Source organism: Hyla sarda, chromosome 8, assembly GCF_029499605.1.
Source record: "Hyla sarda isolate aHylSar1 chromosome 8, aHylSar1.hap1, whole genome shotgun sequence".
NCBI lineage: Eukaryota > Metazoa > Chordata > Amphibia > Anura > Hylidae > Hyla > Hyla sarda.
Genome location: NC_079196.1, coordinates 99,850,957 through 99,877,141, shown reverse-complemented (window position 1 = coordinate 99,877,141; position 26,185 = coordinate 99,850,957). Strand labels below are relative to the sequence as shown.

The window sequence follows — 26,185 nt, the reverse complement described above, 5'->3', positions numbered from 1 at the left end:
TCTTTTTTATTTTTTTATTTAACTGGGTCTCTTTAAATGGTAACTTTAGAATGCTTTTTCTGAGCGGAACGATTTTAAGATTTTTTCATGACATATTGTACTTTATATAAGTGGTGCATTTTTGTTGACAGATGCAGCATTTTTTGTGAAAAACTCCAAAATATTGTGAAAAACTGGAAAATTTCTGCCGTTTTTTTTTTATTTTATTATTTGTTTATGGTCTTCACTGTGTGGTAAAAGTGATGTTATATTTATTCTGTGGGTCAATACGATTATGGCTATACCCATTTTATATAGCTTTTTATGTTCTTTTTCCTTTTCTGAGCAAAATTCTTTTTCTGCCATTCATTTTCCAACAGCCATACATTTTTTTATTTTTCATCTGACACTATTGAGTGAGGGCTTATTTTTTGCAGGATGAGCTGTACTTTTTATTGGTATAATTTCTGCGATACATGCTACCTTTTGATCTTTTTTATTCCGCTGGCTGGATCTCACAGGCTGCCTGCCGTAGCTGGCAGACAGGAGGCTACCAGCTGACCTCCTGCTGCCATAGCAACCAATGGTGACCCGTGATGGTATCATGGCTCCGCTGTTGGTGAACAGGGGGAGCGCGCTTCCCCTGTCAAAACCACAGATGCCGTGATCAGGATTGATCATGGCATCTATGGGGTTAATGCTGCCGGGACCGGTGCGATTGCAGCCCCGGCAGCTGCAGCGGGACCCTGGCTGTGATTGCCCCCAGCACTGCAGGAGATCGCTAGGACGTATGCATACGTCCCAGCACGTGAACATGTCGGGTGCTGGGACGTATGCATATGTCTTATAGTGGGAAGGGGTTAATAGTTGATAACATGAGAATTGTGCTGACTGTTATTTACATCAAATATTTAGGTGAATGAGAAAAATATCATTTGCATAATAATTTAGAACAGGGTGTACATTTGAGGCCTAAATTGGTGATTTGCAAAGGGGTGGCTGATCATTGCAGAGGTTCTGACATAAATGCTAAAACACCCACATTTTGGAAACTACATCCCTCAAGGAATGTAACAGGGGGCACAGTTAGCATTTACACTCCACAGGTGTCTGACAGATTTTTGGAACAGTGGGTCACAATTTCTCCTGACTACAGAAATACCCCATATGCAGTGGCGTACCAAGGTGGGGGTGGGGGTGGGGGGGGGGGGTTACTCGCCCCGGGTGGCACTCTCAAGGGGGGTGCCAGGGGCAGACTGACCCGCCGCCGCCGCTGCTGAGGTCCCAGATCCCCAGCAGACAGCGCTACATTCTCCTGTATGCGCGATACATGCACATACAGGAGAAGGCGTCCCCTCTGTGTGAGCCGCATCTGCAGCTACACAGAGGAGACGTCACCTCCGCCCCCACGCAGCACGCAGTACAGGCGCCGGTGACGTCACTCATCCGGCACCTGTACTGTGGAGGGGAGAAGACGCAGGCCCCTGCTGAGGAGATCACTGCGTGGGATATCAGGTGAGCATCCTTTTTTTTTGTTTGTTTTTTTGCTCTGCATACACCTATGGGGAAGGGGGGGAGAGGGGGGGTGGTGCTCTGCATTTACCTATAGGGAAGGGGGGGGGAGAGGGAGGGGGGTGCTCTGCATTTACCTATAGGGAAGGGGGGGAGAGGGGGGGTGCTCTGCATTTACCATAGGGAAGGGGGAGAGGGGGGGGTGCTCTGCATTTACCTATAGGGAAGGGGGGGAGAGAGGGGGGTGCTCTGCATTTACCAATAGGGAAGGGGGGGAGAGGGAGAGGGGGTGCTCTGAATTTACCTATAGGGAAGGGGGGGGGGAGAGGGAGGGGGGTGCTCTGCATTTACCTATAGGGAGAGGGGGGGGGGTGCTCTGCATTTACCTATAGGGAAGGGGGGGAGGGGGGGTGCTCTGCATTTACCTATAGGGAAGGGTGGGAGAGGGGGGTGCTCTGCATTTACCTATAGGGAAGGGGGGGAGAGGGGGGTGCTCTGCATTTACCTATAGGGAGGGGGGGTGCTCTGCATTTACCAATAGGGAAGGGGGGGGGGTGAGGGAGAGGGGGTGCTCTGCATTTACCTATAGGGAAGGGGGGGTGCTCTGCTTATACCTATAGGGAAGGGGGGAGAGAGGGGGTGCTTTGCATATACCTACAGGGGAGGGGGGGTGCTCTGCATATACCTATAGGGAATGGGGGAGAGGGGGGGTGCTCTGCATTTACCTATAAGGGAGGGGGTGCTCTGCATATACCTAGGGCTGGGCGGTATGACCATATATGTGTATCACGGTATTTTTTTAACTTACGGCGGTTCCACGGTATATAACGGTATTCCCCCCCCAAAATCATGTGACCCGCCAACGCTGTTCTGCCCCCCCCAAAATCATGTGACCCGCCAGCACTGTTCGGCTCCCCCCAATTAATGATCAGCCCAGCGGGGTACTACTCACATATGTCAAGCACTGCCCTCCTCCTCTTTGTTGGGGGCCGCCGGTGATGGAACTCACTGTACGCCTGTGTTCTCCAACCTGCGGACCTCCAGTTGTTGCAAAACTACAACTCACAGCATGCCCGGACAGCCGTTGGCTGTAGTTTTGCAACAGCTGGAGGTCCGCAGGTTTGAGACCACTGCGATGCCCCGCCCCTGCCAGTGATAGGCTGAGCCCACTGTCATGCAAGAAGCCGGCTTCATACATGACAGTGGGCTCAGCCTATCACTGGCCAAGGCGGGGCATCGCTCTGGCCGGTGATAGACTGACGGCTGTCCGGCGTTACCGTCCCCAGCGTGCGGCCGACGTGGGTGGGTTAAGTTTATTTTCTGTATCTTTTGCAGCCCGTTGGCTGTCCGGGCATGCTGGGAGTTTTAGTTTTGCAACAACTGGAGGTCCGCAGGTTGGAGACCACTGGCGTACAGAGAGTTCCATCGCCGGCTGCCCGGGCATGCTGGGAGTTATCGTTTTGCAACATCTGGAGGTCTGCAGGTTGGAGACCACTGGCGTACAATATAGAGTTCCAGCGCCCGGCGGCCCCCAACAAAGAGGAGGAGGGCAGTGCTTGACATATGTGAGTAGTACCCAGCTGGGCTGATCATTAATTGGGGGGGAGCAGAACAGTGCTGGCGGGTAACATAGGATTAGTTCCCCGATGTGGGGACAGCGCTGTGCTAGGCTGATAATACATTCCCGAGGGGGAGGGGCCCAACCGGTATTGCGGTATGGGGGAAAATTCATATTGTGCAGCCCAAAAAATTTGGTATTCGGTATGAACCGGTATACCGCCCAGCCCTAGATATACCTATGGGAAAGAGGGGGTGGGGGGTTTAGCTCTGCATATACCTATGGAAAAGAGGGCGGTGTAACTCTGCATATACCTGTGGGAAAGAGGGGGGTGTAGCATAGCTCTGCATATACCTATGGGAAAGAGAGGGGGGTGTAATCCTGCATATACCTATGGGAAAGAGGGGGTTACCTGGCTACCTACCTACCTGCCCTTTTACTGTGCAGGACACCAAGGAGGGCATTATTACAGTTTGTGGGCCTATAGATGGAAAGATTGTGTAGAGGAGGGCACTGAATATATGCAAAGTCTGACATGTTTTTCCTGCAGATGTTAAGAGATCCACATGGCGGTCTTATCCGGACGGAGAAGAAAAGGAAAGAGGACGCCGCTGATCAAAAAAGACGTAATTGTGAGTCCCAAAATGTAACTGTAATCACTTATATGGTATACACATCCTGTGTACAGCTGATATCTACCGCCATATGGTCCTGTATATAATCACTTATATTGTAAACAGATTCTTTAAAGTATACTGGTCTGTATATAGTGGTTTTATTCAGTACAGTATGGCGGTATTATTCAGTTATTGTGTAGTGGTATATATTTACTCCTTGTATACCAGTATTATTGGTCATAGAAATTTACCTACGTTAAAGTGTTTCTTACATATATAAATTTTAGTTTATTGTGTGTGGGATTTGGGTGGAATAGGAGTGTGGCAGAAGATTGACGAGCTGCAGGGGCCCTTGCTTTTTTTTTGGTCCGGGGGCCCCGAGTGTTGTCAGTCCGCTCCTGGGGGGAGGGGAGGGAGGGGGTGTAATTAAGGGGGGGTGCGTGTGTGTGTGTGTGTGTGGGGGGGGTGCCAAACAAAGGTTCCGCCCCGGGTGCCAAATGCTCTAGGTACGCCCCTGCCTATATGTTGATGTAAACTGTTGCCTTGAAATAGGACAGGGCTCCGGAGTGAGAGAGAACCATGCACATTTGAGGCCTAAATTGGGGATTTGCAAAGGGGCAGCTGATTGTGAGAGTCTCGCATGGTGGGGGCATGCTGGCGGTGCGTCCTCCTTACATGCGACTTTAAAGCCAACTTACGACACGTAACGTTGCAGAAATATACATTATCTCCTCTATAGGTGGTGTATATTTCTACACCTGGTGCAAAGGCAGCCACAAAGCTATTGGATTTACTAAGAGGATGAGGCCCCAATATGTCCTCATCTTGGCTGCATTAATGGGGGTCTAGTAAGTGGGCCTAGCCAAAAAAGCATCGGGGCGGGGGGCTGGGTCACAAACGGTTAGGCATACAAGTTTGTTTGAGCCACCATCAAAGTGACAAAGTCCTCACTGGAAAAAAAAAAAAAAAAACGTAAAGTCCATTTCAGTGAGGACTGTGCGGTCAATTTTGATTCCTGGGCAGCAAACAAACCCAGAATTCAGTGGCTCAAAATCATCTGGAACCGGGGTTCATACGGGGTCACCTATATGGGGGGACAGGGGGAATCATACAGGGGGAAGGGGGGGGGGATTGGGCAGGTTACTATTATGGAGGGGGTCTCTAATGGCATTGCCCTGTATTGCCGCCTTCTAGGGGGCTCATCATCACTGGATGATGACGAGGGGGAGAAGGAAGAAACGTGGGGTCTTTCTCCCTTCCCTCATTGGTGGTCTTGGTGTTGGAGGCAAGCGCATGGCGTATGCTTCCACCACCGAAAACAGCCTCTGGGGAAAGGTATAAGTGTGTGTGTGTAAATGTAGTGTTTACACTGTATTTCAGTGTATAGTGTAGGTGTAGTGTAGTGCTTTTTTACGTTTACTGTACTCTTTTTTGGGGGTGCTTTTATTTTTTTTAACTTTCTGGGGAAGGGGGAGGGGGACGTTTGTGGTCCGTGCCACCAGCGACTGTTCTGCGCTGTGTGGCTGGACTGTACCCCGTGTGCAGATTGCGCTGATTGCTGACCAGTGAAATATTACTAATCAACTTTTTTTGGGGTGCGGGGATTTTTTTCACGTATTTTTGTGTGTGCTTGTGGTCTGTGCCACCAGTGACTATTTTGCGTTGTGTGGTCGGAACACAAACTCCCCCCAAAAAAGAGCAAAGAAAAAAAAACCTGTACCCAAAAAATAAGTCACTAATCAGCGCAATCTGCACATGGGGTACAGTCCACCACACCGGGCAGAACAGTCGCTGGTGGCATGGACTGCAAAATGCCCCCCCCCCAGTGCAAAAACAAAAGTGCATCTCATAAAAAAGCTAGGGGAAGGCAGCAGAAGTACTGATGGGTCACTTAGACCAGTGATTGCCAAACTGGGACCCTCCAGATGCAAAACTAAAACTCCCAGCATGCCCAGACAGCCAACAGCTGAGGCTTGTAGTTTTGCAACGTCTGGATGACTAATGTTTGGAAACCATTGGTCTAAGTGACACACAGCAGTACAAGGTGCTGCCAAAAAAAAAAAAAAAAAGGGTCTCTTAGTTCAGTGATCTCCAGACTGTGGCCCTCCAAATGTTGCAAAACTACAACTTCCAGCATGCCCAGACAGTTGTTGGCTGTCTGGGCATGCTGTAAGTTTTAGTTTTTGCAATTGCTAGAGGGCTACAGTTTGCAGAGTCTGCCGAATCACACCACCCACAGGTAGGAGCCACTGCCTCCACTGTTCCCCTGTTCTACCCGGACTAACATGGGTGGGCAGAGTAGGGGAACTGAACTTTGAACCCCCCCCCCCGCCCAGATCTGCGATTGATCGGTTGCTCTTGACCGACCAGTTGCAGGGATAGGAGGGGTGGCACCCCTGCCACCTCACTCTTATCCTTCAGGGTAATTGGTGCTGTCTTGGACAGCACCAATTACCTTTATTTTCCGGGCAATCGGGTCACCAGAAACCCGATTGGCCTGGAAAAGCCGCGATTTGCTGGTCAGAATTGACCTGCCAATTGCGGCGATCTAAGGACCCCCCTGGGCGATATGCAGGGATGGCTGCTGTTAGGAAAGGGAAACCCTGCACTGTAAATTTATGGCCCTGCGCGCTAAGTTTGTCTTAACAGCGAGGTACATTTACGGTGCGTGTCATTAAGGGGTTAAAAACCTCAAACCTTTTAGTACTTAGCTACTGTACGATCTCAAAAAAAAAATTTTGAATATTGGGTAGGAAATTGTGTAGTTGTTTCAACTCCAACACAATGTTCTCTGCTGCCAACTCTGTCAATGCCAGGGACTGTCTGGAGCTGCAGAACAAAGAGGTTTGCCTGTTGATTTGTTCCTGCATGATCACTGGGTCAGATTGGAAAAAACTACAAGAATTGCCCCTGGGCACACAGCAACTGATAAGTACTGGAAATCTAAAGATTTTTAAATAGTAAATAGTAATTTACAAATCTGTATATATTTGTGGCACCAGTTGATTTAAAAATATTTAACTGCTGTCCATGTAATCCAAGCGTGGCTTGAATCCACCAAACTATGCATAGAAAGCCAGGGTATCTCCCAAAGTAGGGAAGATCATTTAACAATGCAGAGTAAGTTTTCAGTTCTGCTTTGCTGAATAAGAGCGACAGATTGAGTTAGAACAGAGTCATATTTGGCAGCTAGTTAAAAGGAATACTTACACTGTATATATAGCCAAGATATATTTGTTAGATTGTATGAATCAGGATAAATGTAGACAAACAGTTGGACAAAACACTTGTTGCTTCATTTAGCACAGAACACTGTGTGCACCATTATTAGGCAAGGGAGTATTTTGACCATATCATCATTTTTATGCATATTTTACTTCTCCAAAGAGCAAAAATTAACTGCCAAAGCTTTAAGAAGAATCAAATATGAAGCTACCAGGAACCCACTGTCCTTCAATGCTGTCCTATTCCTGAAATGCAACCCACCTGGAATCGCCAGAAGTGCAAGGTGTTCAGTCCTCACAGACATGGGCAAGGTAAGGAAGGTTTTAACCCGACCACCACTGAACAAGACACATAAGTTGAAACGCCAATACTGGGCCAAGAAATATCTGAAGACACATTTTTCAAAGGTTTTATAGACTAATGAGATGAGAGTCACTGTGGCTGGATCAGTAATGGGTAAATAAAGAGCTCCAGTTTGGAGTTGGGGTACTGGTATGGGCTGTCATTATCAAAGATGAGCTAGTTGGACCTTTTAAAGAAAAACATTCAACATCAACTCCCAAACCCTCTGCCAGTTTTTAGAAGACATTACTTATAAGTAATGCCCCCTCACTTTGCCCCCATATGAGTAATGCCCCCCCCCCACATGGCCCCCATATAAGTAATGCCCCCTCACATTGCCCTCATATAAGTGATGCCCCCCTCACTTTGCCCCTTATAAGTAATGCCCCGTCACTTTGCCCCCATATAAGTAATGCCCCCGTCACTTTGCCCCATATAAGTAATGCCCCCTTCACTTTGCCCCATATAAGTAATGCCCCCGTCACTTTGCCCCCATATAAGTAATGCCCCTGTCACATAATAATGCCCCCCAACAAAAAACAAAACAAAAAAAACTCACCTTTGCCTCATTCCCCCGCAGCTCCAAAAATAAAATAATTTCCTCTGTAATATTCAGCAGCTAATAAGTACTGGAAGGATTAAGATTTTATAATAGAAGTAAGTTACAAATCGATATATATGTAGCAGAGAAATAGAAAAACGGAGCAACTCACCACACCGACCCAGGTAATCTTTGCAAGTGGTTTCTTTATTCCATGTCTTCAAACATAGAAAACAAGCAGGGGAGAGTGAACGTTGGAAGCGGGGGTATCCTCTCGGTGACGGGACCGTTTGGCGCCGAGGCGCTTCGTCAGACCGGGATAGTGAGGTCACGGGAAGGGGTGTGCTTTAAAATAGTTAAGGCCCAGTGACGCTGCAGGTAAACTGCAGGTCATTGGCTCCTTACTCAAGTACAAGAACATATTACAAAATTTGTTGTACAAACATTAAAAGCAGCTTCCTAACATGCGAATAAATAGTACAATATAATTACATCTTATAATAGCGCACCATATTCCTGTTTCTCATTGAGCCTGAGCGGGCCAGTGGCATCCGTCCGGATAATCCATCTGGCCTCGCTTTTCAGGAGTTGTTGGTGTCTATTCATACCTCTAGGGGCATTGTCAACACGTTCTATCCCTGCAAATTTGATATCATCGGGGTTATTATTATGGTATGTGCGCAGGTGGGCGATATCGGTGGATAATGACTTAAGATGCTCTATAACTCTATGGTAGAGGGGCCGGATAGTTTTCCCCACATAGAATCGCCCACATGTGCAGATTAAACAATAGACTACATAGCTTGTCTTACAGGTAAAAAAATAATTTTTCTGAATATCACACCCACCTAACTTTATCACATTACCCTTCAGATTATTTCTGCATTGCTTACAGGAACCGCAAGAAAAATTACCTACAGGTCTAGAATCTGTTAGCCAATTAGTGTTAGTTTTTTTTAATTTTTGTTATAAAAATCCTGAATAGTTGTATTTTTACGATGTGTAACTATTGGATTTAATGCTGTTATGGATTGGAGATCCTCATCTTGCTGTAACATGTACCAATGTTTGCGGATTGATTTCTTGATTATCTCATTCATGTTGGTATTTTTGAAAGTGAATGTGAACTTATTATTGTCATTTTTGTTTTTATGTGAATTAACAACAATCCAGATAAATATAAGGAACAAGCAGATGCCCTACAGGACAGACTATCAAGAAGAGGATATCCAGAGAGAGTACTTAAGGATGCTAGACAGACCGTAGATCAAATCCCTAGACATACCCTTATAAATTCACATAAAAACTAAAATGACAATAATAGGTTCACATTCACTTTCAAAAATACCAACATGAATGTAAGCAATGCAGAAATAATCTGAAGGGTAATGTGATAAAGTTAGGTGGGTGTGATATTCAGCAAATTTTTTTTTTACCTGTAAGACAAGTTATGTAGTCTATTGTTTAATCTGCACATGTGGGCGATTCTATGTGGGGAAAACTATCCGGCCCCTCTACCATAGAGTTAGAGAGCATCTTAAGTCATTATCCACCGGAGTAGGGGCCTTATCGCCCATATGCGCACATACCATAATAATAACCCCGATGATATCAAATTTGCAGCCATAGAACGTGTTGACAATGCCCCTAGAGGTATGAATAGACACCAACAACTCCTGAAAAGCGAGGCCAGATGGATTATCTGGACGGATGCCACTGGCCCGCTCGGGCTCAATGAGAAACAGGAATATGGTGCGCTATTATAAGATGTAATTATATTGTACTATTTATTCGCATGTTAGGAAGCTGCTTTTACTGTTTGTACAACAAATTTTGTAATATGTTTTTGTACTTGAGTAAGGAGCCAATGACCTGCAGTTTACCTGCAGCGTCACTGGGCCTTACCTGTTTTAAAGCACACCCCTTCACGTGACCTCACTATCCCGATCTGACGAAGCGCCTCGGCACCAAACGGTCCCGTCACCGAGAGGATACCCCCGCGTCCTACGTTCACTCTCCCCTGCTTGTTTTCTATGTTTGAAGACATGGAATAAAGAAACCACTTGCAAAGATTACCTGGGTCGGTGTGGTGAGTTGTTCCGTTTTTCTATTTCTCTGCTACATATATATTGATTGGACTTGCCTTGACGTAGAGCACCACTGAAGTCCCTCCAGCAGTTGCAAGGAATATACAGGGAAACCGAATATATAGCTATATCCTAAGTGCTTACAGAGGTGGTTCAGGGTCTTCCTTTATTTGAGTGTTTTTTGCTGATCTGTTCCTTGACTCAAGTGCACACCTGATACTGTCCAGTGGCCTATAGCACACACACAGTATGGATATGGATACTGCAGATTCGGATCAAACCTGTACCATCACAGCAGGGAGAGCTGACACGGGGGTATTTTTCACAACATGCAAAACTAAAGACATCATTAAAGTCTATAGTACTAAGACTTTAGAATATAAAGTCACCTCTATGGCAGAACGTGAAACACGTCTTTTCTGGACGATAAGCTCATTACAAGCTTATGCAGATAACAACAGGACCCCGAGAGGGTTAAGAGTCTACAAGTCTCCTACACAGTTTCTGCAAGATGCAGACTTTGTGAAACAATGGAATGATCAACACCTACAACATGCATTAAACCTTCAACAGCTGGTCTTAATCAAAAATAGAAGCAAATACACTGAGGTAACAGAACAACTTTGCAAAATGAAAAGTGAATTATCTCAAGAAGCATATAAGAAATGTATTACTGCATTGAATAAAAAAAATTCTATATTACAATCTAATATCAAAGATGTGAAAAGGGACAAGTTCCTCAGAGATAAACTGGATTTCGAATCTCAACAGCAATTCACATGGAATAAGGGACGTCAACAGAAGAACGCGTCCGAGAAAAAAACATATATAAATAGAAAGAAAAACTTCAATCGACAAAGAAAGAAAATCCCTAAAAAATCTCACTACTGAGTCCGATTCAAGCCTGTCCGATGAGGCTACTACCTCCGGCCAAGATGGCACTATGCAGAAATCCCCTTTAGATCTCGTACCAGGAGAGGAGGTAGAAGAAGAAAGAGGAAAGGCAATAAAGAGAAAGACTGCGACCTGGAGGCGATAAAAAACGAGAATATAATAGTCAACCTAACGGACATGACTTTGAGTGAAGATCTTATATTAGTGTTAAATAAAGGGTTGAATTTCGGTTTGCAGGACCATTTGAATATTGTGAATTTGAGGAAAATATGGCTAAAGCCATTCGCAGATTATCTTTGAAAAAATTATTTTCTTTGCAGGATAAAAGCGGTAGAAAACCAGACAACGCAAGAAAAAAAGAGGGGGAGGCACAATGTATGATAGGTCCATTAGGGTTCAGAGTAATCTCAGGACATTCAGTACAAGATGAAAATGTTATACATACTTTGTTGTCACTAACTGAGGAAAACAAAGAGGTGGGTGGTATTGATATGGGAGAGGAAGACCCCTTTCGTGGGGGAAACCCCTCCCATTTCAATCCACCAGTGTTCCCAGGTAGCTCTGTGGACCTTTTTCACAGAGCGGTATGCCAAGATGTTAAATCTCTGATATACCCCCAGATTAAACATAACATCTCCAAAAAAGAGAGAGAAGCCCTAAATATGTTAGCTGAAAGAGAGGACATAGTTCTGTCCCGAGCCGACAAAGGGGGCTCTGTTGTCCTCTGGTATAAAAAAGATTATGATTCCGAGGCTGAGTTGCAGCTTGGAAACATAACGGTTTATGAAAAGTTAAAGAGTGATCCCACTCGTAAAATCATGGATAATCTGCGCACCGTACTGCATAAATTTGTTAACCTCAATGTTCTAACAGAAAATACAGCAGAAAAACTTTTACCAGAAACTCCATCTAAACCCAAATGGTATATTCTACCTAAAACCCCATAAAGCTGTAACACCCCCCCCCCCCCGACCGCCCAATAGTAGCCGGAATAGGATATCCCACTTCATATTTGTCTGGTTATATTGTTTGGCTCATATCTCCACTTCTCCCCCATATTCCATCATACCTAAAAGATACTGGGGAATTCGTCTCAGCATTGGAGACCTTTCACTGGCAAGAAACTTATACCTTGGCATCAATTGACGTAGAGAGCCTGTACACCCGCATTCCACAGGGTGCGGGTGTGCAGGCTCTCAGTCAATTCCTGGCCATCTCTGATAAACCTCCAGCCCTTATAGATTTTGTTACAGAAGCTACCATATTTATTTTAAATAATAATTGCTTCCAATATCGACAACAGTGGTATAAACAAAGGATCGGAACAGCCATGGGTACGCCCATCTCTTGTTCCTCTGCGAACATATATCTTGCCATTTTGGAATTAAGATATGTGTTCACTATTAATAACCCTTATGTGAAATACATTAAACTTTTTCTTCGTTTTGTTGACGATTTTTTTGTAGTATGGGATGGGACAGTTGGGAAAGTTTTTCACCAGAGTACCCTTTTAACCATAACCTTGCGTTGGAGTGATTATTTGCCCCATGCCTGGCACAGGTGAAGCTGGTCTACCTCGGGTGGTGTATAGGTCAACCACGCCCTGGCATCACAAAGAGGTTAATATACACATTACCCCATCCGACACCACATATAGCTGTATAAGGCTGGGTTCACATCACGTTTTCAGCCATACGGGACCGCATACGGCTGGGGGGAGCTAAAACCGGGTGCTCCCGTATCCCTGCCGTATGCCGCCCGTGGATCATGGTTGTAGGTCCGGTGGAAAACCGCATACGGGGCACTCCGGTTGGCTCATTGAAATTAATTACATATGGGCGGCATATGGCAGGGATACGAGAGCGCCCGTTTGTAGCTCCCCTCAGCCATATGCAGTCCCGTATGGCTGAAAACGTGATGTGAACCCAGCCTTAGTGGTTTTGCCTGATCAGTAACAAAGCAGTAAGTGCATTCTGGCACTGCTGGATCATCCTGATTGTGGACAATGAGGCAAAGTCACATGTAAGCAATATATTTTTTTAAACATGGTAATCATACACTATAGATGAAACGTGTGAACTGTTATTTTAAATTCTCTTCTTTCTTTATGCTTTCACCGCCCTCCTGTTTTTATTCAACACCCCCTAGCTGCCTCCAAGGTTACTACTGCCCCCCTGGATTAATATTATTAAAGTCTTTGGTAGAAGTATCCAACTATATGCCATAGTATATGTCGCTAACATTTAACATTTTTGTTGTATACAGCTGAGTATACATATTTTCTTAGGGATAAAAAAATTGAATGCAAATTGCAGTAAAAATGTATAATGACAGAACGAAAATTATGTCCAGCACCAGGATGTGGATAAAAACGGGTTTCTTAATTTAATTCTTGAAGACAGCTACATACATGAAATCTCTGACGCGTTTCACGCTTTCACGCTTAGTCATAGAGTCTACTCTACTCTACGAGAGTTCGTTTTGTCTACTATTGGAGCTGGAGGCGGGACTGGTGGATCCGCGCACAGAAGGTGTGTGATTACTGGGTGAGCGGTCAATGATCTTCTCTTTCTCTTTGTAAAAATGTATAATTTCCACATTAATTTGAATATTTATGGAAAAATGGCAATTATTCAGTAAAAACGCTATAAAAATGCGGTACAACCACAATTTGTGACTACAGCCTAACAAATTTTATCACTGTGGCAGGTCACTACAGGTGTAGGCAAAAATGTCAGTACTGTTCAGAATTGCTTGTCCCAGTGCCTCTGAGACCAACAATATACTGGAATGAGAGTAAGAGGTGCACAGAGGCGACCTTCTCCATGGACAAATGATCAGATTAATCTTCGATATTGGCACCTAGCCTCTGCCACACTGCACTTCATGGAGCTGTAGATGGTACCAAACATTGCCACTTAGCCAGTTCGCTGCAGAGGTACCCTGCCATAGGCAGTGAATGGCTAATCTGTGATGTGCATTTTGCAGCTCCATCAAGTGCAGCACGGCAGAAACAGGGTGCCGATACGGGCACTACAAGGGAGAAAGAGAAGTAAATCTTTCTTTTTGGATTTGGATTTTTTGGATGTAATGTGAATATCTGGACTAAAATACTGTGTGTGATAAGTACATGCTCACAATGTTTACATGTTTTGTATATTTTATATGAGCATTTGGAAAAAATAGCGAATTAACTGTAGACAGTGTTTATTTATTTTTTATCAGATCTTTTTATTAATGTTTAACAGTTTTATACAGAAAACCACATAAGCCTAATTTCCCAACCCCAACCCACCCTCCTCCCCAGTAATTACAGCCGCCCCCTCCCTCTACAAAACAGTCCCAAGTCCACCAAAAGTCCAAGTAAACGTACCTTTCCCTCCAATAACCACTATTTACCACTATTCGTTAAATAGTTGGTCTCCTGATATATTGAAGACAATAAACAATGCAGCACAATGGCCCTGATATACTATGAGTGGAGTTTAGTTCTCTTTGTGCATTTTAGTTCCCCACAAATTTTTCCCACGGTATTTACTAAGGTTTCCCTACATTTTGCTCTTTTTTTATTTTTTTAAATATTTTTTTACACATGCTCTGATCTGTGGGTTTTTTCTCAGCTCCAATCCATCACATTTTCTGTGAAACCTTAGTGAATACGTTCAGTTTTTGTGAAAATGTATGGGACATGCCCCCTATCTGGTTGCCACTAGAGATGAGCGAATCGAAGTTGACGAACCTGAATTCCTTACAAATTTCATGAAAAATTCGATTCGCAACAAATACGAATATCGCCGCGATTCTATTGCACGAATCGCTTCATTAAACTCCATTTTACATCGTTCCAGGCTATTGGAGACCTAAGATGGCGGATCCTCATGTGAGTACATGGGGCAGGGGATTATGGGAGGGGGGGAAACAGCGGCGGGAATGAAGGAAGCCGGCTGACCCTGAACCACATGTGAGATGCAGCCTATCAGAGTTCACTGACCCCTGTGATGTCACAGCCCCTATATAATCGGCGGCCATCTTGCCTCTCTTCATTTCATCTATGCACTCAGATGGAGAGGACGGGACTGCGTGTGTGTGAATAGCTCATACCACAGCGTTACACTGCAACTGCTAGTCACATCAGCATTAGGGAAAGGCAGGAGTGCAGAGTGCTGTGCTGTTACTCTGAGAAGGATCATTGATAGCTAAACCTCCTATTCACGTTATTGAGCATTGCAGCAGAGAGGGGCAGATAGCTGTCAGCTGCCTCATGCAGATCTCCAAGCTGCCTGAACTTTCTGAAGCATCTCATCTCCTCATTTTTCGGCCCAATTGATTATTTTTTTTTTGCTCCACAAATCTTCTGCTGCTCAGAATTGTGTGACAGAGTGCAATTAAGGGTTTAATCCCTGGATTTTTTTTTGTGGTGCTGCACTGTTGGGTCCTGCTGCTGTTCAGAAATAAGTCATATTAGTGTGGACTTTAGTGCCTTTTTACCATTTTTCACCTGTTACTCTGTCTCTGTGCTAAATTCAGTGTTATACCACACGTTATACACCTGCCAGTGTATTAAAGAAAAAAAAAGTTTTCCTGCGTACAAATACGCTTTTTCAGTGGCCTTATCATTGCAAAGGGCCTACATACAAGCAAATAGCGTACCATATACTACCTTTTTTTCTGTCTCTGTGCTAAATTAAGTGTTATACCACACGTTATACACCTGCCAGTGTATTAAAGAAAAAAAAGGTTTTCCTGCGTACAAATACGCTTAACAGTGGCCTTATCATTGCAAAGGGCCTACATACAAGCAAATAGCGTACCATATACCACCTTTTTTTCTGACTCTGTGCTAAATTCAGTGTTATACCACACGTTATACACCTGCCGATGTATTAAAGAATTTTTTTTTTCCTGAGTACAAATACGCTTAACAGTGGCCTTATCATTGCAAAGGGCCTACATAAAAGCAAATAGCGTACCATATACCACCTTTTTTTCTGTCTCTGTGCTAAATTCAGTGTTATACCACACGTTATACACCTGCCGGTGTATTAAAGAATTTTTTTTTTTTCCTGAGTACAAATACGCTTAACAGTGGCCTTATCATTGCAAAGGGCCTAAATACAAGCAAATAGCGTACCATATACTACCTTTTTTCTGTCTGTGTGCTAAATTCAGTGTTATACCACACGTTATACACCTGCCGGTGTATTAAAGAACATTTTTTTTTTCCTGAGTACAAATACGCTTAACAGTGGCCTTATCATTGCAAAGGGCCTACATAAAAGCAAATAGCATACCATATACTACCTTTTTTTCTGTCTCTGTGCAAAATTCAGTGTTATACCACACGTTATACACCTGCCAGTGTATTTAAGAAAAAAAAGTTTTTCCTGAGTACAAATACGCTTAACAGTGGCCTTATCATTGCAAAGGGCCTAAATACAAGCAAATAGCGTACCATATACTACCTTTTTTTCTGTCTCTGTGCTAAATTAAGTGTTATACCACACGTTATACACCTGCCGGTGTATTAAAGAAAAAAAAAAGGTTTTCCTGCGTACAAATACGCTTAACAGTGCGCTCATCATTGCAAAGGGCATACATGGAACCAAGTAGTGTACTTTTTACTACCTGTTATTCTGTCTCTGTGCTAAATTCAGTGCTATTCCACACATTAGTATACACCTGCTGGTGTAATAAAAAAAAAAAAGTTTTTTTTTGCGTAGAAATACGCATACCAGTGCACTCATCATTGCAAAGGGCATAAATACAACAAAGGAGTGTACTATTTAGTAACTGTTATTCTGTCTAGGGCCTATATACTTTGAAAGGACAGCTGTAAGTAATCGCCTGCTGCTGTTCTATACCCTCATAAACGCACTAAGTATGTCAGGCAGGGAAGTGCCAGGGCATGCACAGAGAAGGGGCAGAGGCCTACATACGTCAGGCAGAGTTGTCAGCAGACTTGGGGCGAGTGGCAGCAGGTGTCGCAGCAATAGGCCTGAGCTCCCGTTAACACCCAGCGGTCGTGTCGTCGACCCATCTCTCCTCTTCAATTGGTTTGCACACTCATCCCCATCATCACAAGCGACATCTGACAACCCCAGTCAAGAGTCGGTGGGTTCCTCAGACACAACCCTCAGTTGGCATGGCCCGGGAGCAGTCACCGTAATCCCATTACCTTTGTCCTATGCTGTTCCCTCTCCCAAAGAAGTATTTCATGCTTTGGATTCAGCTCCACTATTTAGTGAGGACGATGTAATAGAGGACAGTCAGCATCTAATGGGCAGCAAAGAATGTGAGGAGACATGCGTCCCTTGCTCCGCAAGGTGGGCAAGTATTGATGCGGAGAGTGACGTGGGAGGCGGTGTTTCAATTGTTCGTGGTCCTGAGGCAGACACTGTTGTGGAACACGAGGAGGACATCAGTGACGTGCACACATCTTTTGATGATGATGAAGCGGATCGCAATTTGGACCCGGGTGCAGAAGCCGGGGCTTCATCATCATCAGGAGAAGAGATTTGCTCTTTGTCTATGAGGCAGCAAGGCGGTAGCTCGGTTAGCAATCAGCGTGATGGTGGCAGTAGTGGAATTTCAGGAGCCAAACGTGCCAGGGGGAGACCACCTGCTTTGCGGCAAGCTACCATACAGGGAGGTAGTGGAACAGGGGTTCCTGGAGACGGTGCCAATAGCAGTGAAATAGTGCGAACTGCGGGTGGGAAAATCAGCTACTCTGCGGTGTGGTTGTTCTTCATAAAGAATCTGGAGGACCTTAGCGTAGTCACATGCAAAATCTGTCGGCAGAAAGTGAAGCGTGGCCAGGGTCCCAATCTCGGCACCACGGCCCTGCGTCAACACATGATTCGCCACCATAAAGCGGCCTGGGATAACCATGGCTCCAAGGTAGTGGTCCAGCCTGCCGCATCACCCAGTGGCCATCCGCTCCCTCCGTCATCTAGCCAAGGCTCCACCACCTCAGCCGAAGGGAGCTGTGTGTCAAACCCTCCTTCTTGCGCTCCTGCTTCTTCCGCTCGTAGTCAGCCATTCCGCCAACAATCGATCAGCGAAGCCATGTCCAGGAGACAACAGTATGCGCCCACTCATCCAACGGCGCAGAAGTTGAATGTGCTCCTGTCCAAGTTGCTGGTGTTGCAGTCCCTCCCTTTCCAACTGGTGGACTCTGCAGCTTTCAGGGAATTGATGGCTTGTGCCGAGCCGAGGTGGAGAGTCCCAAGCCGTCATTTCTTTGCGAAGAAGGCAGTACCAGCCCTGCATAAGTTTGTACAAGAGAAGGTGGGCCAGTCCTTGAGCCTGTGGGTGTGTTCAAAAGTGCACGGCAGCGCCGACGTGTGGAGCTGTAACTACGGGCAGGGACAATACATGTCTTTTACGGCCCACTGGGTAAATGTTGTTCCTGCACAGCCACAACAGCAACTTGGACAGGTCACACCGCTTCCTCCTCCACGCTATGGCTCCCAGGCAGTTGGTTCTTTTACATTGTGCGCCTCCTCCTCCTCCTCCTCCATGTCCTCGGCCTCCTCTGCACGTCCAAATCTCGGTGGCCCTTCATCGTACCACGTGTGTAGGGCACAGCGGTGTCAAGCCGTCCCTCACATGGTTTGCCTTGGCGAACGGAGTCACACAGGGGAGGAACTGCTAAAGTTCATTCGTGAAGAAATCTATGGCTTACTCCACGAAATCTGGAAATGGGAACCATGGTGACCAACAATGGGAAGAACATTGTGGCCGCGCTGCGACAAGGAAGTGTGAACCATTCGCCCTGCATGGCACACGTGTTGAATCTGGTTGTCAAGAAGTTCATCAAGTCTTCACCCCATTTGCAAGACATCTGTTACGCCGAGCGCTCCGGGTCTCCGTTCCTCCCCGGAGCGCTCGCCTCATCTTCGTTGTTGCAGCGCCCCGGTCAGATCCACTGACCGGGTGCGCTGCGGTCCCGCCTTCAGCCGGGATGCGATCCGCGATGCGGATAGCGCCCGCTCGCGATGCGCACCCCGGCCCCCGTACCTGACTCGCTCTCCCTCGGTCCTGTCCCGGCGCGCGCGGCCCCGCTCCCTAGGGCGCGCGCGCGCCGGGTCTCTGCGATTTAAAGGGCCAGTGCACCAATGATGGTGCCTGGCCCAATCTTCCCAATTAGCTTAATTGGCTCCCACCTGTGCACTCCCCTATATCTAGTCTCCTCCCTTGCACTCCCTTGCCGGATCTTGTTGCCCTTGTGCCTAGTGAAAGCGTTTTGTGTGTTTATAGCCAGTGTACCAGATCTCCTGCTATCTCCCCTGACTACGAATCTTGCCGCCTGCCCCCGACCTTCTGCTACGTCCGACCTTGCTTCTGCCTACTCCCTTGTACCTCGCCTATCTTCAGCATCTTCAGCAGCCAGAGAGGTAAGCCGTTGCTAGTGGATACGACCTGGTCACTACCGCCGCAGCAAGACCATCCCGCTTTGCGGCGGGCTCTGGTGAAAACCTGTAGTGGCTTAGAACCGGTCCACTAGCGCGGTCCTCTCCATCCCTCTCTGGCACAGAGGATCCACTACCTGCCAGCCGGCATCGTGACAGTAGATCCGGCCATGGATCCCGCTGAAGTTCCTCTGTCAGTTGTCGCTGACCTAACCACGGTGGCCGCCCAGCAAGCCCGACAGATCGCCCTTCTAACCCGTCAGCTGTCGGAAATGTCCACCATTTCGCACCAACTTCAGTCGCAACTTCTCCAGCAATCTTCTCCTCCGCCAGCTCCTGCACCTCCTCCGCAGCGAGTGGCCACTCCTAGCCTCTGCCTGTCCTTGCCGGACAAATTTGATGGGGACTCTAAGTATTGCCGTGGCTTTCTTTCGCAATGTTCCCAGCACTTGGAGATGATGTCGGACCAGTTTCCTACTGAAAGGTCTAAGGTGGCTTTCGTGTTCTGCCTTCTGTCTGGAAAAGCCCTGTCATGGGCCGCACCGCTCTGGGACCGCAATGACCCCGTCACTGCCTCTGTACACTCCTTCTTCTCGGAAATTCGAAGTGTCTTTGAGGAACCTGCCCGAGCTTCTTCAGCCGAGATTGCCCTGCTGAACCTGGCCCAGGGTGTTTCTTCCGTTGGCGAGTACGCCATTCAGTTCCGTGCTCTTGCTTACGAGTTGTCCTGGAATAGTGAGGTTCTCTGCGCGACCTTTAAAAAAGGCCTATCCAGCAACATTAAAGATGTTCTGGCCGCACGAGAGACTCCTGCTGACCTACATGAACTCATTCATCTTGCCACTCGCATTGACATGCGTTCTTCCGGATGGCGTCTGGAGCTTCGCCTGGATATGGACTTTGTTCGCACAAAGCGTTTTTTCTCCCCGGCTCCTCTCTCCTCTGGTCCTCTGCAATCTGTTCCTGTGCTTCCCGCCGCGGAGGCTATGCAAGTTGACCGGTCTCGCTTGACACCTCAAGAGAGGACACGACGCCGCATGGAGAATCTTTGCCTGTACTATGCCGGTACCGAACACTTCCTGAAGGATTGTCCTATCCGTCCTCCCCGCCTGGAAAGACGTACGCTGACTCCGCACAAAGGTGACACAGTTCTTGATGTCAACTCTGCTTCTCCACGTCTTACTGTGCCTGTGCGGATATCAGCCTCTACCTTCTCCTTCTCTACTATGCTCTTCTTGGATTCCGGATCTGCAGGAAAAATTTTTTTGGCCTCTCTCATCAACAGGTTCTACGTTCCTGTGACCAGTCTCGCCAGACCCCTCTACATCTATTGTTTTTACAATAAAAGATTGGACTGTCTCGTACGTTTCCACACAGAACCCCTCCTAATGTGCATCGGACCTCATCACGGAAAAATTGAGTTTTTTTTCCTCAGGTTCTTTGGCCCCAAGAAGAGGGGGAGACCCAAGGGGGGGGGGTACTGTTACGCCGAGCGCTCCGGGTCTCCGTTCCTCCCCGGAGCGCTCGCCTCATCTTCGTTGTTGCAGCGCCCCGGTCAGATCCACTGACCGGGTGCGCTGCGGTCCCGCCTTCAGCCGGGATGCGATCCGCGATGCGGATAGCGCCCGCTCGCGATGCGCACCCCGGCCCCCGTACCTGACTCACTCTCCCTCGGTCCTGTCCCGGCGCGCGCGGCCCCGCTCCCTAGGGCGCGCGCGCGCCGGGTCTCTGCGATTTAAAGGGCCAGTGCACCAATGATGGTGCCTGGCCCAATCTTCCCAATTAGCTTAATTGGCTCCCACCTGTGCACTCCCCTATATCTAGTCTCCTCCCTTGCACTCCCTTGCCGGATCTTGTTGCCCTTGTGCCTAGTGAAAGCGTTTTGTGTGTTTATAGCCAGTGTACCAGATCTCCTGCTATCTCCCCTGACTACGAATCTTGCCGCCTGCCCCCGACCTTCTGCTACGTCCGACCTTGCTTCTGCCTACTCCCTTGTACCTCGCCTATCTTCAGCATCTTCAGCAGCCAGAGAGGTAAGCCGTTGCTAGTGGATACGACCTGGTCACTACCGCCGCAGCAAGACCATCCCGCTTTGCGGCGGGCTCTGGTGAAAACCTGTAGTGGCTTAGAACCGGTCCACTAGCGCGGTCCTCTCCATCCCTCTCTGGCACAGAGGATCCACTACCTGCCAGCCGGCATCGTGACAACATCCTGACAATGGCAAGGAAACTGTGAATGCACTTCAGCCACTCGTACACCGCCAAGCACACTTTGCTTGAGCTGCAGTGTCAGAACGGTATCCCACAACATAGTCTCATTTGTGACGTTGCCACACGTTGGAATTCCACCCTCCATATGTTGGACAGACTATATGAACAAAGAAAAGCCATCACAGATTTTTGGATAATACAAGCAGATAGGAGTACTCCCCTGTGTAACTTCAATGTGAACAAGTGGCAGCTCATACGTGACACCTGCCGTTTGCTGAGGCCTCTTTGAGGAAGCCACATTTTTTGTTAGTCGCTCGAATTACGCCATGTACGACGTAATTCCACTTCTACATTTACTCCAAAAAATGATTGACAACATGGCTGGTCATGGCAATGGAGACGTTGCGCCTACATCAGAAGGCTACATGAGTCCTGTGGGGGATGAACTGGAGGAGGATGATGAGGGGCAGAGCGGAGCACAGTTTACGGTGGATGAGATGGCCGGTGTTTCTGATCATTGGACAGGAGAGGAGGAGCAGGAGCAGCCAGAGGAGCTGGAGGGTTATTACGAGGGAGGCGAGACAGAGGACCCAGACACACCATGGCAGTATGCAGTGGAGATGGAGGCAGGTAGTCCCAGCGAGTCACTGTCACAAACGGCACGATGCATGCTGAGTTGCTTGCGTAGTGACCCCCGAATTGTCAAAATTCGTCAGTGCGATGACTTCTGGATCTCCACCTTATTAGACCCTCGCTACCGGCCCAGAATGGGGGCCTTTTTTTACACCCACTTAGAGGGAGGACAAACTGACCTACTTCAGGGAGCTTCTACGTAGTCGGTTGGCCGATGCCTATCGGCCACATGGTCCATCCACTCGCAGGTCTGACTCGGGGGGCCCTCTGCACTCACCTTCCACTGCCACGGCTGCTGGGGAGGGGTGGCAGGAGCAGTACCGGCTCAATCAGCAGCATCCTGAGTCTACAGTTGCTGATGAGTAGCTTCCTTCAGCCGCATAGTGAAGCTACTCATCAGCAGCAGGTGGACATGGAGCAGGACCTGAACCAGCAGGTGGTGGCTTACCTCGACATGACCCTGCCAACAACCGTTGAAGATCCGCTGGACTTCTGGGCAGCCAAACTCGATTTATGTCTGCAACTAGCGGAGTTTGCCCTGGAAAAGCTGTCCTGCCCGGCCAGTAGTGTGCCATCAGAGCGGGTGTTTAGTGCGGCCGGGGCCATAGTCACCCCAAGGCGAACTCGTCTGTCCACTAAAAATGTGGAGAGACTGACGTTTGTCAAGATGAATCAGGGATGGATCAGCCAGGATTTCCAGCCACCAATGACAGATGTGTCTGAGTAGATTGACCACGCTCCTACAACAAAATTTTCTCTATTGTGGTTGGTTATGAAACTCTCTGGGGCAGACCTGGGCATTGTACGGCCCGCTTGCCACATACGGCCCTTTGATTGGCTCTGACTGGCCCGCGCTGATTGAGGGACAACTATGCTGCCTAATCTGGGGGACAACTATGCTCCTAATCTGGTGGACATCTATGCTGCCTAATCTAATTTCAAATTATTGGATAGCGGGTGCTACCAATGAGAAATCTTTGTCAAAAATTTAATATATTGTGTTGTTTTTTTGGGGGGGATTGTGAAGCCCTGGTGTGTAGTGTACTAGTGCATCAGCCAACTCCACGCTGTGCCATTCAGCCACTAAATGGTCTCCTCTTGCTGCCAACATGTCCACGCTATGTCATTCAGTCACTATATGGTCTCCTGACACTGATGCCACCACCAGGCTCTGTCATTGTGCTGCTGTGCGGCAGTGATTCTAAGAGCGATGCCGGTAATCTGCATGCTATTCTGAATAACAGTATTATTTCACTACCCCAGCACACTCCATATGCGTTTTAGGACACAGCAAAGTGTTCTATACCCCTATAGAGGCTGTATGTAGGCTAGAAATAGCCTTTTTTTAATATCTATTCGCCGCAAACAAATTCGTATCGAAACAAACTTTTCGGGAAAATTCGGCTAATTCAGCCGAATCGAATTTTTGAAAAGTTCGCTCATCTCTAGTTGCCACGCCCCCTTTCACAGACAGCCATGTCTGGTTTATAATAGTAAATCAGGGCCTATGAGGTATGTAGTTTATGTAACTTTGGGGATAAGTTTACTCCACTATTTGTCACCTTAAAGTGCTCCATCTGTAAGTTGGAGATTATAGTTAATGGCCCATATATATGTGCTATATAGCCCCAATAAATAGTTGCCAATGTATAATACTAACATTTTCTTTGTTTCCACAAGGCATCCTTCAGCACTTCCTCTGCAGCTGAAAGGCACTTCCTCTGATGCTGGTGTTCCTAGCTTAACCTTGTGGGAGAGGAAAAGCAACAATGACGCTCATATCCCAAGCTCATATCCAGTCCGCATATGCCGTCCTTATGGAACTTCAGACAAAAAAAACATCCTTGCAAAAGGGGGTGAGTTAGTGTTGATTTTACTTTATTCCTACCCATTTCATGATACCTATATAAATTCCATATCACTTTAATCCTACTGACCCACAAAATAAAGCTATAATGTTATTTAAGATGCAAAAAAATCAATGACTCACAATTTTTTCCATTTGATTAGCAAAAGGAGTTAATAAAAATTAGTCGACCAAGGGCTTCGTCGACTGAAAATAAATAAGTTACATCACTTGGAAGGTGACAATGGAAAAACTAAAAAACTAAAAAAAAAAACAATCATTAGATTTTACCCCTAGGGATGGTGAAGATATGAAGTTATCAGGTCCTTTTCGGCCACCTGGGCGGGAATGTATACCTACCAGCACCTGTTGCTCCGCGTGGCTCCAGCAGTGGCACCACCCCGTTGGCTTCATTGGCAGCTCGCGTCACTGCTCTGTTCCATCTGTTTAGGGAGCAGAGCATGGCGGCCGGGGGAGACTTTATAACTTCATATCTTCACCATCCCTGGGGGCAAATATGGTAGAAGCTGATGAATGGTTCCTTTTAAGCAAAAGGCTAAACCAATTCTTTGTTCATAAAGCTTGTGTCCAAGCAATTCTACACTCACTGCTGTGCAGACCATGATATCTTCCAGGATGTGGACTTAGTGATGACATCATGTCTTGTTTGGAAGGCTTATATATAGAGCTGTGAGATGTGTGCTTTGATTTCTGTGTATTGTACTTTCCCATGTATGCATTGTAATTTCCATTTCATTTTAACAGCTTAATCATCAGACCTGAAAAGGCTTTAATGACAAGCTAGTTTTTTTTTCCGTTTTTGCTTCTTTGCATTTGAGCAGCCAAAATTTTAATTGATGTGGCTGTACTTTTTTTTTGGCATAGTTTGGAAATACATATAATTTACTATATAATTTTGTAATGTCCCAGTACAGAACATAGTCCTGTACTACACTTAGGCCCTGTCAGGTTGAGTCCCTCAGTGTCCTGGGGGCTCTCCTCAAGTGTCTCCCCCATAATGAAGTTAGTGTTACTAGGTCTAGCCAGTACAAGGTTATGTATTATGTGTATATAAAGTATAAAGAACCTTTGGAGGACCAATGTAAATGTCGAAAGGACCTTTGGAGTTATCCCATGTTATGTTATCACATGTTACCCAGAGAGTACCAGTTAAACACATGACCTGCAGCTTGACCTATGGGCTTCTGGCTCAGCCCCATTTATAAGAGGGGGAGACATTACAATCTCTCTCTTCTTCCACATCTCTCTCTTACACCAGACCTTTGCTGAGGGACAGCCAAGCACAGACACCTCAGATCCAGCATCTAGTACACGTGGAGGCCTCAAGCCTGCATATGTCAGTAAGTCCAGCCATCTATGTCTACTGTCTCTACCTACAACCAAGTCAAGTTACCAGTCAAGTCAATTATAGTCAGAGTGGCTGCATGGAAGTCTGATCCAAAAGTATTGCAACCCCAAGTAAGCTGCAGGGCCCTTTCCGTGTTACTGGCTGACTCTCTGGGATTCTGGCCTAGCTGTAAAGACTGTAACAACTGTCTGACCTCAGTAAACCTGGTTGTGAACTCTTCTTGCCCTGCCTAATCATGGGATAATGGGGATATCGTTTGGGTGGTTACCGATCCCCAAAAACCATTCTGGTGTCACGCACATTAGGGGTTAATACCATCTGCTCCATCCACCTACACCCTTCACGCCCCGTGGTCATCCCACAACTGGGGGTCACCCCAACATCTATACATTTTATCTTTAATATAGTTTCACTGGTGCTGGAAGAGGGCTCCAATGTTTCAGTTCCGGCAGGAAAAAGAGGTCTTCTGAATTCTTACTCCAGCATCCTGTGATTGGGATACAAAGATTCTCGCTCCCAGGCGCCCAGTCTAGCATATTCTTTTTCCTGCCGGAACGGAAACATTGGTGCCCAGCACCAGTGAAACTACCGACCTGACCAACATCGCAGATGATCGGATTTGACACACGGCGGCCACAGAGAGTCCTATGAGTGTATGACACACTCTTCCATGCGAATACCAGTGTTGTGCCTGATGCGCAACAATAAAAGGGCCCATTTGTTCCACAATTTTTCTTATTTCGCTTTATCTTTAGACATTTTTAGTTTACTTTATATATGATTATGTTTCACCTTTAAAGGGGTACTCCGCCCCTAGACATCTTACCCCCTATCCAAAGGATGCCCCCTCCCAGACTTACATTGAGGGGCCATGGTATGACATCACAAGTGGGCGTGGCCATGACATTACAACGCCTGCTCCAAGCGTTCGGAGTAAAATGTTCCGAAAGTTCGTGCAGCA

At 46.8% G+C, this 26,185-nt stretch overlaps 1 long non-coding RNA gene across 2 annotated transcripts in view; it reads left to right on the top strand.

The window, feature by feature from the left end:
• The window catches only part of LOC130285511 (uncharacterized), a 46,725-nt gene that overhangs the window by 12,202 nt on the left and 8,338 nt on the right, over positions 1-26,185 (top strand). Inside the window, exons 1-4 of one of the 2 annotated variants that reach the window (XR_008847360.1) lie at positions 3,602-3,681; positions 7,054-7,202; positions 13,203-13,301; positions 23,690-23,865. This is a non-coding gene — a long non-coding RNA (uncharacterized LOC130285511). Of the gene's footprint in view, positions 1-3,601; positions 3,682-7,053; positions 7,203-13,202; positions 13,302-23,689; positions 23,866-26,185 lie in introns of those variants that run through there. The other variant, XR_008847358.1, reaches the window with a different exon arrangement.